The sequence below is a fragment of the Mastigoproctus giganteus genome, chromosome 8 (assembly GCF_048544385.1).
Source record: "Mastigoproctus giganteus isolate SK-2022 chromosome 8, ASM4854438v1, whole genome shotgun sequence".
Taxonomy (NCBI): Eukaryota; Metazoa; Arthropoda; class Arachnida; order Uropygi; family Thelyphonidae; genus Mastigoproctus; species Mastigoproctus giganteus.
In genome coordinates this window covers 227715999-227731095 of record NC_143582.1, presented here as the reverse complement: position 1 = coordinate 227731095, position 15097 = coordinate 227715999, and positions in this window count along the sequence as shown.

Sequence of the window (15097 nt, the reverse complement as noted above, 5' to 3'; positions counted from 1 at the left end):
GCAAGAAAGCATGCTTATATAGCATCAGCCAAAAAAAAAAAAAAAAAAACACACACACACTTCTCATTTCACCCATTTCGTCATATGTGTAAAAAAAAAGACAACACTTCAAATGAAATTCCAACTCGTAATGAACATTTCTCTCAGACACAATGGTAATTAATGTTATTTTCAGTTATATTGAGATAATTGACATTTTAGAAGGTACGTTGACAGTACGACTAAAAACACAAGAATTACCGTTCAGTAAAATAAACTCCGACCGGTAGCGGACTGCTTAGGAGTTTCTAAATTCCAAAATCATTCCTATCGTTGCCTGTAAAATGTTATAAACCTTAAACTGTAGTTCCTTTTGATTCCATTTTCTCAAGTCTGTGATTATCTTGGTTTCAGTAGCTCGGCCTCGAGTAAAAAATCACCATTTATAACCAATTCTGCTTGAGCTGGTCCCAGTTCCACCGTAAAAAAAAAAAATTGCCTGTCGCTCTTACGATGAGACTATGCTGGTAGACTTGTTTTACAGGAATGTTTCTAGCAAGGACAAGGCGGTGATAAGGATGTGGAGCTGTGGAATGAGTGTACAGAAGAGATTGGTAAGTTGAACAAAGGGTTGCTATTACGAAGAAAGGCTAAGGTACTGCAAATTGCAGCGTCAGGAGACTAGGTACCTGGGAGGTGATCTGATTGAGGTGTATAAGGCTTTCAATGATTTGAGAAAGCTCTAAGGTGATGGGATTCAAGTTTTAGTGGGAGAGAGAACGAAAGATCCAGAGAGAGAAAGGAAAAGAGAGAGTGAGATAAAAGAAAGAAAGAAAGAGAATGAATTCATACAAAGGATAAAGAACCTTATCACATAATGAAATCTGTAAATGGTTGAACGAGAAACACTCATCATATATTCGTAAAAGGAAGTGAGAAGAAAAATGTCAACACCAATTCCTGTATCAGATTTAACTGAGTAGAGCTGCCCATAGTCATAAATGCAGATCACTTCAGGCAAAGGTAGATCGCATGCCTTCCTAGAACCAGTGTCTTCCAGATCGCATATGGTATTCTTTAATCAATCTTTCAGAAATGTACTTACTCAAAAAATGAATACCGTGGAGATTCAGAAATAAATGTCTCCAAGATGTTCATATATCTTATTCTTGATGAAAACAATCGCACATAATAGCGGGAGCGGAAAAAACGTAGTATAGTTTTGGTCTGTTCTCCGTAGTAGCAATGGCAACTTCTTTAAGCAATAATGCTTCCTCCTTCCTATATACTTCCTGGACATTGGATATTGCGTTCCAATTTTCGTCACAAACAGATGCTTGTGTATGTTTCTGTCACAAACGTAATTTTCATCCTGACCTAGATTTATGGCTTGGGCAAAAATACCATCCCAGGGCAGCAGAAGTCAAATTCCTAGGAATTATTTTTGAGAAGAAGATAACTTATCTTCAGCTAAGGAAAAATAGTACAAAAGGGCTTAACATCCTTCCAACCGTTTTCTCAACTTCGCGGGGTGCATATAGATGTCGCCTATTTTGTCTCTACCGTGGTTTGTCCGCTCTAAAATTGACGATAGTTCTCAGGTGCATGGTTAGAACAGTTCGTCGTCAGGTCATGCGTATTTCCATTGGCGTATTTCGCACACATCAGCTGTTCAAAATCTTTAAGTTGAAGTAAATGAATCATTTTTCGCTCTTCAACCTAAGCATTTTAAATTGAAATCGTTGAATTGCCAACCTACTAGACATCAGTTTTGCAGCCATGATGTGAAAATCTGTACAACAGTAATCGGAATCCCAAACCATTATTTGCTATTCCAATGCAAGGGCTGTTAACTGAGCAAAACATGACGGAAGACAATACTGCAGAATCATCTAGGTAATTCCTGGCCTTCTGATATACTGTGCTCTCAATTTGCGACTTATCCCTTAAGATCTTCTCTTACATATTGTATTGTACATTGTAATGTGTGGACATGTGTGTGTATGGGTAGGGTGGCTCCTAGAACGTCCGTTCAAATCCACCTCGTTTCTTTGTAGGTTGAACAGACTCTGCAAAACAGGCCAGCGTGTAATATAGTGCAATGTTCGTGTAGTTTAATGCATGTTATGTTGTTGTGTTATGCTGACCTCTTGGCTACCCAGAAGCAGCTATCACCAGGAAGGCTGCTTCTAGATACTCGTCCACACCACGGGAAGGTGGGCCAGTTCCAGTAGATGGGACGCATAAGGTCTCAGGTTATGAGACAACAACACTTAAAAAAAAAAAAAAAAAAAAAAAAACCTCTGGGGGCCCAATCCAGAGCTAGAAAAAAAAAAAAAAAAAAAAAATATATATATATATATATATATGCACACATATATATACATATATATAAATAAATAAATAAATAAAAAGAAAAAAAAATAATAATAATAAAAAAATAATAATAATAATAATAATAAAATAAATAAAATTAAATTAAAAAAATAATAATAATAAAAAAATAATAATAATAAATAAATAAAATTAAAAAAAAATAAATAATAATAATAAATAAATAAATAAATAAAATAAAAAAAAAATAAAAAAAATAAATAAATAAATAAAATAAAATAATAATAAAAAAAAAAATAAATAAATAATAATAATAATAATAAAAAAAATCCTCCTCATCATCACCATCAGTCTCTTGGGCATTCTGGACACACTTTCGGTAATGTTTTCAACACACTATTTTGGTTCAAGTGTTTAACAGGCGTTTCCTCAGTTCAAAGGCTCCCTTTGCAAAATCCTGGAATAATTGAAATACACTCCTATTAGATAAGAACACCTCTTCCCGACCTAACTCATTTTCAGCAATGATTTCCCTGATTATTTCCCTGACATTATCATAAATTGTACACACATATAATATATGGTGCCAACTTTCACTCTCACCACAAAAACAGAGATCTGTATCCGAAAGTCCCAACTGAAATAATTTCGCTTTCATCGAGCCGTGACCTGTTACTAAAAATGATGTTTGTAAACTTGGTGTAAACCAACTTCGAACTGTTCTGTCACTTAAAAAGGTAACATCAGGAATAAATTTCTTTGTCACTCGACCAGAAGATACAGTGTCCCATCTTGTTTGCCACAAGTTAACAATCTCGTTTAAACATCTTCTCTTCTCCCTCTTAATATCAGAATTTATGTCAACTTCTATGCCAACAAGTCTAGTAGATATTTTCTTCTTAATGCCATAGCACAGCCCTCGATAAGCCACGAACAAATCCAAGGGGACTGCCCCAGCCATCACTTGAAGTGCAGTCGTAGCTACAGTTCTACATACCCTTAATATACTGAAAAGCATTGTTCTTTGTAGTGAGTTTAATTTAGCCTGAAATCTAACAAGAGCCACTCTGTGGGACCAAACTCCCGCTGCATATGTAACCATAGGCAGAAACACCACCTTATAATATAAAAATAAAGTTTTATTGGACACACCCCAATCTCCTCTTGATACTCTTATAATATAATCGGCAAATTTCCTGATCTTGCTATGTAGATGTGTTATATGCGCATAATAAGACAACTTGTGATCAATAAGGAGCCCCAAGTATTTAGTTTCAGAAACCATAGTCAACTGTCTCCCATTTAATTTTATTTGCGGCGGTCGTCCCAAATCAAGTTTTGTTTTAAAAAGCATCATTTTGGTCTTTTGGGGGCTAATGGTAAGCTTAAATCCTTGTGCCCAGGTATTAATATCATTTATTACACGGTTTGCATTTTGCTCCAAATCGTGTCGTGATCGACCTGCCACAATTAATGTGACATCATCAGCAAAAGCTATCACGTGACAATTTACTTGTGGTCGAACCAGCCAGTTCTGTAGCACCAAATTCCAAATTGAAGGACCTAATACAGAGCCCTGAGGGCAACCTCGCGTGATTTGTCTTTGAAGGAGAAAATGTTTAGACCTTACAGTCACATATCTCTCAGAAAAATAACTCCTGAACAGACTGTATAACTGCTTAGAACACTCAGCACGACACAGTTGAGAAAGAGCTGCCTCCCACCATACTGAGTCGAACGCACCTTCAAAATCTATATATAGCAAGTTCATATTTTGAATCAGAGTTTGAAATGTATGTATGAAAGTCCAGAAGAGCATCCTCGCACGATTTCCCCGGTGTAAAACCATACTGATTAGGTGTAATCATGTCATGGCGTTCTAGCAATTCTTGTAAGCGTATTGCCATTAACCTCTCTAACACTTTCCCCAGATTAGCCAACAAAGCAATTGGACGGTAGGACTTAGGCTCAATTAAAGGTTTCCCAGGCTTCCTAATTAGCCTCAATAAAGCAATCTTCCATTTCAATGGAAACAGTCCTTCCTCTAAGCACTTATTATATAACAAAAGTAACATGTTAGGTATCAACTTAAAAAACCTCACTATAAATGCATTCTCAATCAAATCTATTCCTGGACATTTTGCAAAATTAAGTTTCTTTAACACCCCTGCCAGTTCATCTATTGTAAACGCCATGGTATTACCTCTAGCTACATAATACTGATTTTTTCTCCGCAGTTCGGATTGGCACTGTGAGTCTAAGATGGGATCGTCAACCGGGAACAGCCTAGTTAATATTGCATTTACTGAATCCTCCCAGCCAATAGTCTCAGTAGAATCCTCTTGAATTGTATTAAATACCTCCAAACTTCTCAGTTTATCTCTTGACAACTTATATAGCAAACCCCAGGGATCATTTCTCCCCGATTCTTTTACAAACAATCGCCAGGTTTCTCTCTTCCGAGTTGCCATGGTTCTCTTGTAATTATTCTTAAGAGATACGTAATTTTCATGCAATCTAACTACCTCAGAATGACCCCAGTTCCGATGCCGCTGGTACTGTCTCCTAACTCGATATACAGCCCGTCGTAAGACAGTCAGTTCGTTTGTCCACCAGGGGCAGGATTTTTGTTTAATTACCTTCTTCCTACCTGACTTATATGCCGCTCTTACTATTGAATCCTCTATAGTATTAGCTAAATATATTGCAGATTCACGAACTATCTGTTGTTGTTTATCCGAGGAAAAGTCCCGAAGAACAGAAGCTTCATACATGGACCAATCAAACGATTTCAATGAAAACCGTACAATGTGCGGTATCCGATCTTGAGTACCAGTTAAATCCGGCACATTCTTCACATAAAACAATATGGCTCGATGATCACTTGATGTCCAATCAGGCATTACCTTCCAGTTACAAATACAATGTCTAATACCAGAAGTTGTTATAGTTAAATCAATATTAGATTCACCCATTGGTCCACAGAAGGTAGACAGTTGATTTGATTTGTTCATTACAAATAAATTATGGCTCGATAAAAACTCTTCCAGCAATAAACCTCTTATGTCAGATGTTGCACTATACCACAACGGAGACTTTGCGTTAGCGTCTGTCGAAATAATCACTTGTTTAGGTCTTAAAATGAGCAACACATACTCTAAATAATCCACGCAATTATTAAAGTCCATTGAAGGAGCACAATACAGAGATATAAAATAGAATTGAACATTTGCCGAGGCCACCATAACACATGTAGCGAACTGGTTGCATAACCTATGAACAACCACTACGTCTAGATCTCTATTATTGACCACAATTCCAGTTTTAGGCTCTTCCTGCACCGGTTGTATTATTCGTGACGTTAAGGGATAACCAAATATTCTAGATGTTTGCTCACCTGGAACTCTAGCCCAATAAGGTTCCTGTATTGCCACCAAATCAATTTGAAAATCCTCACTAATCTTCCTAATCTCGTCCGCTACCAATCTCGATCGTTGTCCATTAATCTGCATTATTTTAATTCCTGTAGAATAAAAATCTTCAGTTAACTCAGGATCTTCTTCCAACCCCCTTTCTCTTCGTTCATTACAACTATTCATTAGCAGTCCGAGTTCGTACCATTTCCAGTGCTCTTTGATATTCTGGGCATCTAACGTCCCTTACTGAATGGCAAAAATCCCGCTTACGGCGCTTGCAGTTAACACAGCTTGGCTCCTGATCTTTGTTTGGGCATTCAGCATATACATGCCCCCCTCTTACACAATGACCACAAGTAGGGGAGCTGTGAGTACAATATTTCGTAACGTGTCCATATCCAAGACATAAAAAGCATCTGGAAACTATAGTAAAGGGGCGGTGCCTATGCGCACTTACTGCCAAGTATAAACGATCCAATGTGGATATAAGCTTATATAACCTTGGGGAGAGAGTAATAACCCAATGTACAAAAGCTATACTTCTAGACTTGGTCGTAAACCTAAAACTTATGTCTTTCTTAACTTCCTCGAACGTGATCCCGCGTTCTTCCAGATTCTTACAGTATAATTCTTCAATGATATCTTCCTGACTTAACTCCTTAGGAATATCATATATAATCACTGATGGGTTGCCCTTTTTGGGCAACCCATCAGTGATTATACATTGTAAATAAGATCTTTATTGTAAGGTTCACCGGTACACGCAGGTACTACGACTTTACAATACCCTTCACGGCATCATGCTAGGAGTCATCGCTGTTAACCCCTGGCCGTGAAGGGCAATAATGCAATGTATCGATTTGTATTTTTGCAATAAAGATCTGAGAGAAGGCTGACAACACACTACTGTCTATTTTTCAGCAATTCTATTCAACACACTGAGCAAAAGCATATTTTGATTTCCTGTCTGTCTAAACCGATGGCTTGAATTCAGAAACACATTGCTCGACAAAATTAACTGATCAAAATGTTTTTTTATGAGTATTTTATGGTGAACATAAACGGTCCACAGTAAATGGTCTGAAAGGAAGAAATGACTGTATTAGTCATTTTGCAGTCTAACATTTAGATGGTAGGAAGGACCTTGAGTAATATCATCATTTGAACCCGTGTGGCCACCTGACTCTCTATGAGACGGTCACAGGAAGTAGTATCATCCGAAGGAAAATCAGTGATAACCGAACACATCCATGATAACAGGTCAAAGTTGTTCCATAAAGTATTCTTTAATGAGTATCCTGACTAATTCGCGTGGGTAAGATTCCATAATATTTTCCCTCGTGTTTCTGGAAACACGAGGAAAAATATTATTAGTTGCAAATGTTACACTTATATTAGACTGTTCCAGGCTATGCAGAAGGCAAAACATTTTTTAGGAATTTAATAACATCTAGACGATGTGCAGAACTGAAGCTTTTTCGGTAACAGCACCCTTTTTCTCCCTTCACCAATCTTGTTGGGCTTCTCTGCACTTCCAGCAGCTCTACATCCTTCCTCAAATGAGTCCTCCAGACCTGTAGGCAGTATACGAGATGCGACCTATCCGTTACCTTATAATTATGGTAACGGATAGGTCGTTATTATATATTATATATATATATATTATACTGGGATATTCACCTTCTTATAAGATCTATCCCCAATGCGTGGATAGTGTGAGGCTGTGTGCAATCGGGCTCCGATTAAAGTTAATGGTTAGTGCAGTTTTACTGATTTGATTTTCGTGAATGATATACTAAATAATTCATCTTGTGACGAGCTGTCCGCGCATGGTGTCAACTCGTCTGCATCTTCCTCTGATCCAAATGAAAATTGAAAGTGGTTAATTCTACCTGCAGCTTCCCTCGTCCTATACTGAAGAATATCCGTCAACACTCAGTCACCATTCCTTGCCAGCACCAAGGTCGTCCTTCCCTCCCCCAGGCCTTCCGCTACTTCATCTAGAACAGATCTACTTAAGAACTTCACCCCACCCCACCAACTTCACCCTCCCCAAGGTCACCTTCTCATTACTGAAAGTAACTCTTTCTTTGTTGCAACGGCGCTCTCTAATTGTTTGGGGAAAATCCGAAAGGTCACAGCAAATATTGTTTAAGACTTTTTCACGTGATTTTGTTTTCACATACAGTATTTTCATACAATGGAGAAACTCAAGATTTGCTCAATATGCAACGATCAAGTTGAAGACTTCCTGATTTGTAGTTCTTGCAGTGGAGCATTAGCATTAGCATTTGTGGAGGCATTTGATGCAAGAAAGAAAGCTTATGCAGCATCAGCCAAAAATATTAAAGTAAAATAAATAAAAAAAAATAACCACTTCCACTTCACCCCTCTGTTCGTTCGAAATACCTGTCCAGCCGAGCCTTAAACTTATTTAAGGCTATCAAATTCCACGACAAGGGATGGAAGTCTGTTGAACCTACCAACCACTCGCTGGCTAAAGGCAAATTTCCGCACATCTATCCTACATCTGTCTTTCCTCAATTTGAATTTATGCCCTCTCAGGTGATTATTCTGAGCAAAAGGAAGAATCCCATCAGCATTGAGCATGCTCAAACCATTCAAGGCTTTGTACACTTCTATCAGATCACCTCGCTGGTGCCTAGTCTCCAGACACTGTAATTCGCAAAACATAAGCCTTTCTTCGTAAGAGTACCCCTTTGTTCCATTCACTAATCTTGTTGCCCTTCTCTGTACTCGTTCCAGCAGCTCTACATCCTTCTTGAAATGAGGCCTCCAGACCTGTATACAGTACTCTAGGTGTGGCCTGACCATCGCCTTATACAATGGAATAATCAGCTCCTTATCCCTGCTGGAAAAATTCCTGTATATCATTGACAATACTCCATGAGCTACTCTTGCAGCCAGTCTGCGCTGCTCAGAGAACTTCATATCTGCCTGCACAACCACCCCCAGGTCCCTTTCATTCTTTACCACTGTCAGTGTAGTACCGAATTAATATTATTGAATTCGTGGATAGCATTTGCCTTGTGTTGACATGTTTTCAGAGTCTCCTGGATTTTATTTTTAAAAATGTGTTTTCAGGCCACCCCCCCAGTTAAAAGTTTGTCCTCTGTTAGAAGAAGTTGTGGTGAGTTTGTTGACACCTTCAGTTTGTCTGTCAGCACAGGGGTAGCGCTCTGCTAACTGTCCTTGTATTTCTTAAAATTAGCGTTACTGGAACAGGTTTTAACATGGTAAAATGGCTGCTAATTAACATTGTCTCCTCTGCTGTCAGATTACTTTTCTTGTGTTTGGCCTTTGACCCTCTGTGGTAGGGGTGTTAAGGGTTTTTGCGCAATTTTGGAACTTTAGGGTGGCTGATGGTGACACTGGGGATATGGTGATAACTTTTTATGTGTCAATAGCCAGCCATAAAAGAGAACTGTATTTACTTGGCTTTGCCCTCAGATTTTTAGTTTTGGTTTCGACTTGACGCCATTGCTTCTTCTTCGTTCGGTCAGCCAATGACCGATCACTACCGGTTATTCTGGAGGGAACTTTTATTATGCAGGCTGACATCTTGTTTAGTTTAATGGCTGCCTACAGTGGAGGCTGCCATTTTAAAGTGTGAATATAGATTTCTGTGGTATCCGCCATTTTGAGTGTTTATGGTTATGGTTAGGCCTAACTGTATCTTTGCGAAAAAATATTAGTAGCACCATTTCTCGATGCAGCATGGGTACTTTCTTAGAGTAGATACTGCCTTGCACTAAGTTTTCTATATACACTGGGGTGCAAGAAATCATAGTGACTTGTCTAATTGCATTTATAACTATACTAAGGTGCATATTATTAGAAACCCACTTTGCTTTTCTCATTTTAAGATGTTTTTATTTTTTATGTATACTGAGGTGAAAAAAGTTTAGGTGAGACTTGAGTTAACTTTACCTCAGAAACAGGTAAGAAGTGTTCCAACATTCGTGTGACTTATATATTGATGACAAGCTCAACCCTCATCTGCTTAAGCCTAAGTATTGACTTTGGGCTATTTTGGGCTGTTTATCAAAACTGGATATTTCTCAGCTCCTATGGACCCTACCATCCTGGTTTTACTTTCAATGACAAATTTAGACTGTCCTCTTTCTTCTGGAGTGATCGCCAGCGCCATCTGGTGGTCAGCTCACGAGATCTAAAATATATCCTCAACTAGTGACTCTATTCCTCTGGAAACTGCATATATGTAATGAAGACAGACATTTCTTACTACCCACGAAGTTTCATCTCTATAGACTAATAATTACCGGAGATATTACCAGCTCACCAAAACCCTATTTTCATCCCGGGAAATTGTCATTTTTATGTGAAATCGTTTAGGAGGCATATCTCAGCCCCTATTTAACCGATTTAAGTGAAATTTAGTATACAGCCTTTTCCCAGCCTGTTATTCGGTTTGACACCGCCACCTGGTGGCCAGTTCTGGGAACTAAAGGATTACTTTCATTTTAGTGCGATTTCTTCTCCTGATTTTTGCTGAGATCAAACAAAATTTTCCTGTTGCATTTTTCTAAATAAAGCTCATTCTTTGGGAGAATACTTAAAATTCAATTATTAATTTCTGGAATTTTTACAGCGCCCTCTAGTGGTAAAGTTTTGAGTTGTCCATAATACCTGTTCTATTGGGCGTTTCTGACTGATTTTGGTGTGAGGACTGTTCCCTACCATATCTTTCAGTGTGCCAGCTTTGGTTATTATAGTGTTGTTCGTCATTGAGTTATTAAAATGGACTCTTCAAGTGCACAAGAATTTGACTCTACCTATACTTTGTCCTCTCCTCCTAACCTGTCTATTGGCCCTGTGGAATTGAGAGCTGATATGAATCCCATACTTATGGTTAGTGACATTGGTAAAGATTTCCCTGATATGTTTTGTAATGAGAGGGGTTCTACTTCTTCTACTCCCTCTCACCCTACTGTGAAGGCTTCTGTGGACACGGTTTTTGGTTTGCGGGACCTGCTGACTCGCGTCTTGGAGTCAGATCCTAATATTTCTGCAACCACTGTGATTGAAGTTACTAAGATCTTTAACGTTTTGGAACACAAGTACCTGGATGTTTGTGCCTTAAGGTCAGCTCCTTCTGTCAGTGCACCTTTGGCTTCTCTTCCATTGCCTTCCAATACCTATGCCAGCATGGCATCTACGGCACCGGCCCAATCTTCTCAGCGTCCAATTCAGCCGCAACACATAATCATCGTTCGAGCTTCTGAATCTTCGGATTTAAAAACTAGTGAGGAAGTAAAGAAAGAAATTACTACTAAATTCAGGGACGAATTTAGAAAGATTAAAATTAAGGCGGTCCGCAAGGTCCGGGACCGTGGTATTGTGATCGAAACAGCTTCTAAAGCCGACCTTGTTTCCCTGCAATCGTGTCAGAAGTTCAAAGACTTAAAATTTTCTCTTGACACTCCAAAGAAATTAAATCCTACGGTAGTTATCTACGACATTGGTAAAGACACTTCTGAAGATGATTTCATCCAGGATCTTCATGATAAGAACTTCATTGGCACTGATTATTCCCTTGAGGATCTTAAGAAATTAGTTAAATTTCGATTTAAGATGAATTCCAAGCAAAAGGACTGCCAGCACTGGGTGATTGAGGTCCCTGGCCCCATCAGGCATATTTTGTTACAAAATAATAATAGAATTTATATTGGGTGGTCAGTCCACGGTATTAAGGATTTCCTAATATCTTCTAGATGTTTCAAATGCCTGGGCTATGGCCACTCATCTAAAAATTGTAGGTCACCTGAACACACCTGTGGGCACTGCGGTTGTCAGGGCCATCAAATTTCTGATTGCCCCAGTAAATCTTCCCCCATAGTTTGTCCCAACTGTAAAATTAGGAAACGCAAAGCTGACCATTCTTACAAGGACATTTCCTGTCCCGAATATCTCAGGGCCCAAGACCAGGTGAGGTTCAGGACATCTTATGAATAGTACCCATACTACAGTTGTAAATATGAGTGTAAAATTCCTTCAATTAAATTGTCAGCGAAGTTTATCTGTTATTAATGATGTATCTAGTTTAATTTCTTTACATAAATTTTCTGTTTTGGCTCTCCAGGAGCCATACTCCTATAAAGGTGTGATTAAGGGCTTGCCCTGTCAATCTCAGTTAGTTCAATCTATCCCTGATACGTCTGGGGTTGGAGGCAACGCGGTGACTAGGGTTTGGGCTGCTCTGGTTATCGTGGACCCTCTGATCACGGTTACTAAGATCAATAGTCTCTGCTCCAAGTTTGCTGCTTGTGCCTGTCTTGAGGGTTCCTTCGGTAGGATTTATGCCGTCTCTTTGTACATGCGATGTTCGCAGTATGCACAGCCTATTGAGCCGTTCTTAAATTACCTGGAACTGTTGTTAACCAGACTTTCTGGTCTTCCGTTAATCATTATGACGGATTCTAATGCTTCTTCTCCCCTTTGGGGAAGCCCTACTTCTAACCCCAAGGGTGATCTCCTTGAGGATTTCATCGTTGCAAAAAACTTAATTGTCCATAATGTCCAGGGTCATCCCCCAACTTTTTCCAGTTCGCAGGGTCAATCTTACATTGACATCACACTTTCAAATCGTGCTTTTTCTTTCGGTATAAATAATTGGTCGGTTCGTACTTCTTGGTCGAGCAGTGACCATCACCCTATCACTTTTGACCTGGTCACCACTGTTAGGCCTTCTTCCCCTCGAGTTAATCATGATTTCCCTCGCTATAAAACTAAGGGTTCTGACTGGAGCATTTTCGACTCTAATCTTTTGAGTTTGGTTAATGAGGATTTCATCTCTAATCTTTCTGAATTGGATCCAAATTCCCTGGAAGAAAAGATAACTGGAATTATTACTGAGGTCTCTGACCTTAGTTTTCTTAAAAAATCTCGTCGAATCAATTCTGTTCCCTGGTGGTCTGATGGTCTTTCCTCTCTTAGAAGAGATCTTAGGACTACCAGGCGAAACCTTAATAGAGCTAGAAGGAATAACAGGCCACCAATTGAAGTAAATAGGCTTGCTGACTTGTATAAGGCAGCTCGCAACAGATATTTTAACAGTATTAGAGAGGAGAAGGCCCAGGCTTGGGCTCGTCTCGTGGAAAGAACTATTAAATCAGATCCTTGGGGTTTACCCTATAAAGTCATTGCCTCTAAACTCCACCCACATATTCCTCAGACCTCGATCCATGTTCCAAATTCCACTGAAACTTTAACTTGGTCGGCATCTGTTGATGCCATCTTGGATGAATTGCTTCTCAGGGACATCTCTGTTCCTGAGCGCAATGAACAAACTCTTTTTAGATTACAGCATCTTGTGTTTGAAGGCTCTTCTTCTGAGGATCCCTTCACTAATATAGAAATTGATTCTGCCATTAATACCCTTACTATTGGCAAAAGTCCAGGTCTGGACCTCATGGAGGTTTCTGTGATTAAAAGAATCTGGAAAATCAAACCTATCCTTATTTCTATCCTAATGAATTCTTGCCTTCGGTTTGGTGTTTTCCCTGATCGCTGGAAAATTGCCAACTTAAAAATCCTTCCCAAGAGTCCTGGCAATCCAGTTGCCTCTCCTTCTTCTTAGATCGGACCTTTATGTAAGGGAAAGGGGATAGTAATAAATACACCAGCTGCCGTTGCAGATGAACTCAACAGTTATTTTGCATCGATATTTACAAATGGAAAGCCTTTTGTGGCAAAGGGAAATTGTGGGAGCGAAGTTAAAAAATATGTAATTAATGATATTGAAATTTCGCCAGATTATTTAATGAAAAAACTTTCGAGCCTACAGACCAGTAAGGCTCCTGGAGTTGATGGAATATACCCTATAATCTTAAGAGAGGCGGCAAGCGAGTGCATTGAACCATTGAGGCTAATTATGCGAGCATCATTAGACTCTGGGGAGATTCCCTTGGATTGGAAAAGTGCAAATGTATCTCCCATACATAAGGGTGGCTCTAAAAGTGAAGTCGGAAATTATCGACCTGTCAGTCTGACTTCAGTAGTAGGGAAAATCATGGAGGCAATGATCAAGGGTGGAATTCAGGATCATTTGGATCGAATTGAAATTCTCAAGGATACTCAGCATGGTTTCGTAAAGGGAAAATCATGTTTAACAAATCTGGTTCGCTATTTCGAAAGGGTCACTCACGAGCTGGATTTAGGGAATAATTTCGACATTGTTTATTTAGATTTCAGCAAAGCTTTTGACTCAGTCCCACATGAGCGGTTGCTTTATAAGCTGGAACAGGTTGGAATCACTGGGAAAATCCTTAGATGGATAGAAGGATGGCTTCAGGGCAGGAGGCAGAGGGTTGTGATAAATGGCTATTCCTCAGATTGGGTTGATGTAAGAAGTGGGGTTCCCCAAGGATCAGTATTAGGACCACTGTTGTTTTTAATTTTCATAAACGACATTGATGAAGGGATAGAGGGCGTGATGTCTAAATTTGCAGATGATGTTAAAATTGGGAGAGTAGTTAATGATCACTGTCAAGCTGGGCTTCTTCAGAGAGACCTAGATAGACTTCAGGAATGGTCAGAAAAATGGCAGCTGTGCTTTAATCCAACAAAGTGTAAGGTATTACACCTGGGAAACAGTAATCCCAAAAAAACTTATTCACTTGGTGGAGTTCAACTAAAGCCAGTACTGGAGGAAAGGGACTTGGGTGTTACGATACGGTCAGACATGAAATTCTCTGAGCATTGTAAACAGGTTGCAAGGAAGGCCCATGGTGTCCTATCGATGAACTATCGAACTTTTGCAAGTAGAGATAGGGACGTGATAATCCCATTATATAAGGCTTATGTTAGACCACACTTGGAATACTGTGTTCAAGTATGGAGACCGCACCTGAAGAAAGACATCGAGCTTCTTGAAAGGGTGCAAAGAAGGGTAACTCGCCTGGTGAGATCGGCAAAAGGGCGTCCTTATGAAGAAAGACTTCGAATATGTGGGTTGCAGAGTTTGGAAACTAGACACCTTAGAGGAGATTTGATTGAGGTGTTTAAGGCTCTGAGAGGCATCAGTAAAATGAATGAGGACAAAATTTTCAAGATTATAAATGATGCTAGAACTAGGGGACATAAATTCAAGTTACGGGGGGAAATGTTTAGATTGGATTGCAGGAAGTTCTATTTTAGCCAGCGAGTTATAAATTACTGGAATAAGTTGCCTTCATGGGTGGTAGAGGCCGACAGTTTGGGGAAATTCAAAGGGCATCTGGATAGTACTTTCGGGTAAGGGAAGCACATAGGATGATAGGTTTAATTTCCTTTTTATTTATTTTTTATTTTATTTTTTTTTATTTATTAATTATTATTATTTAGTT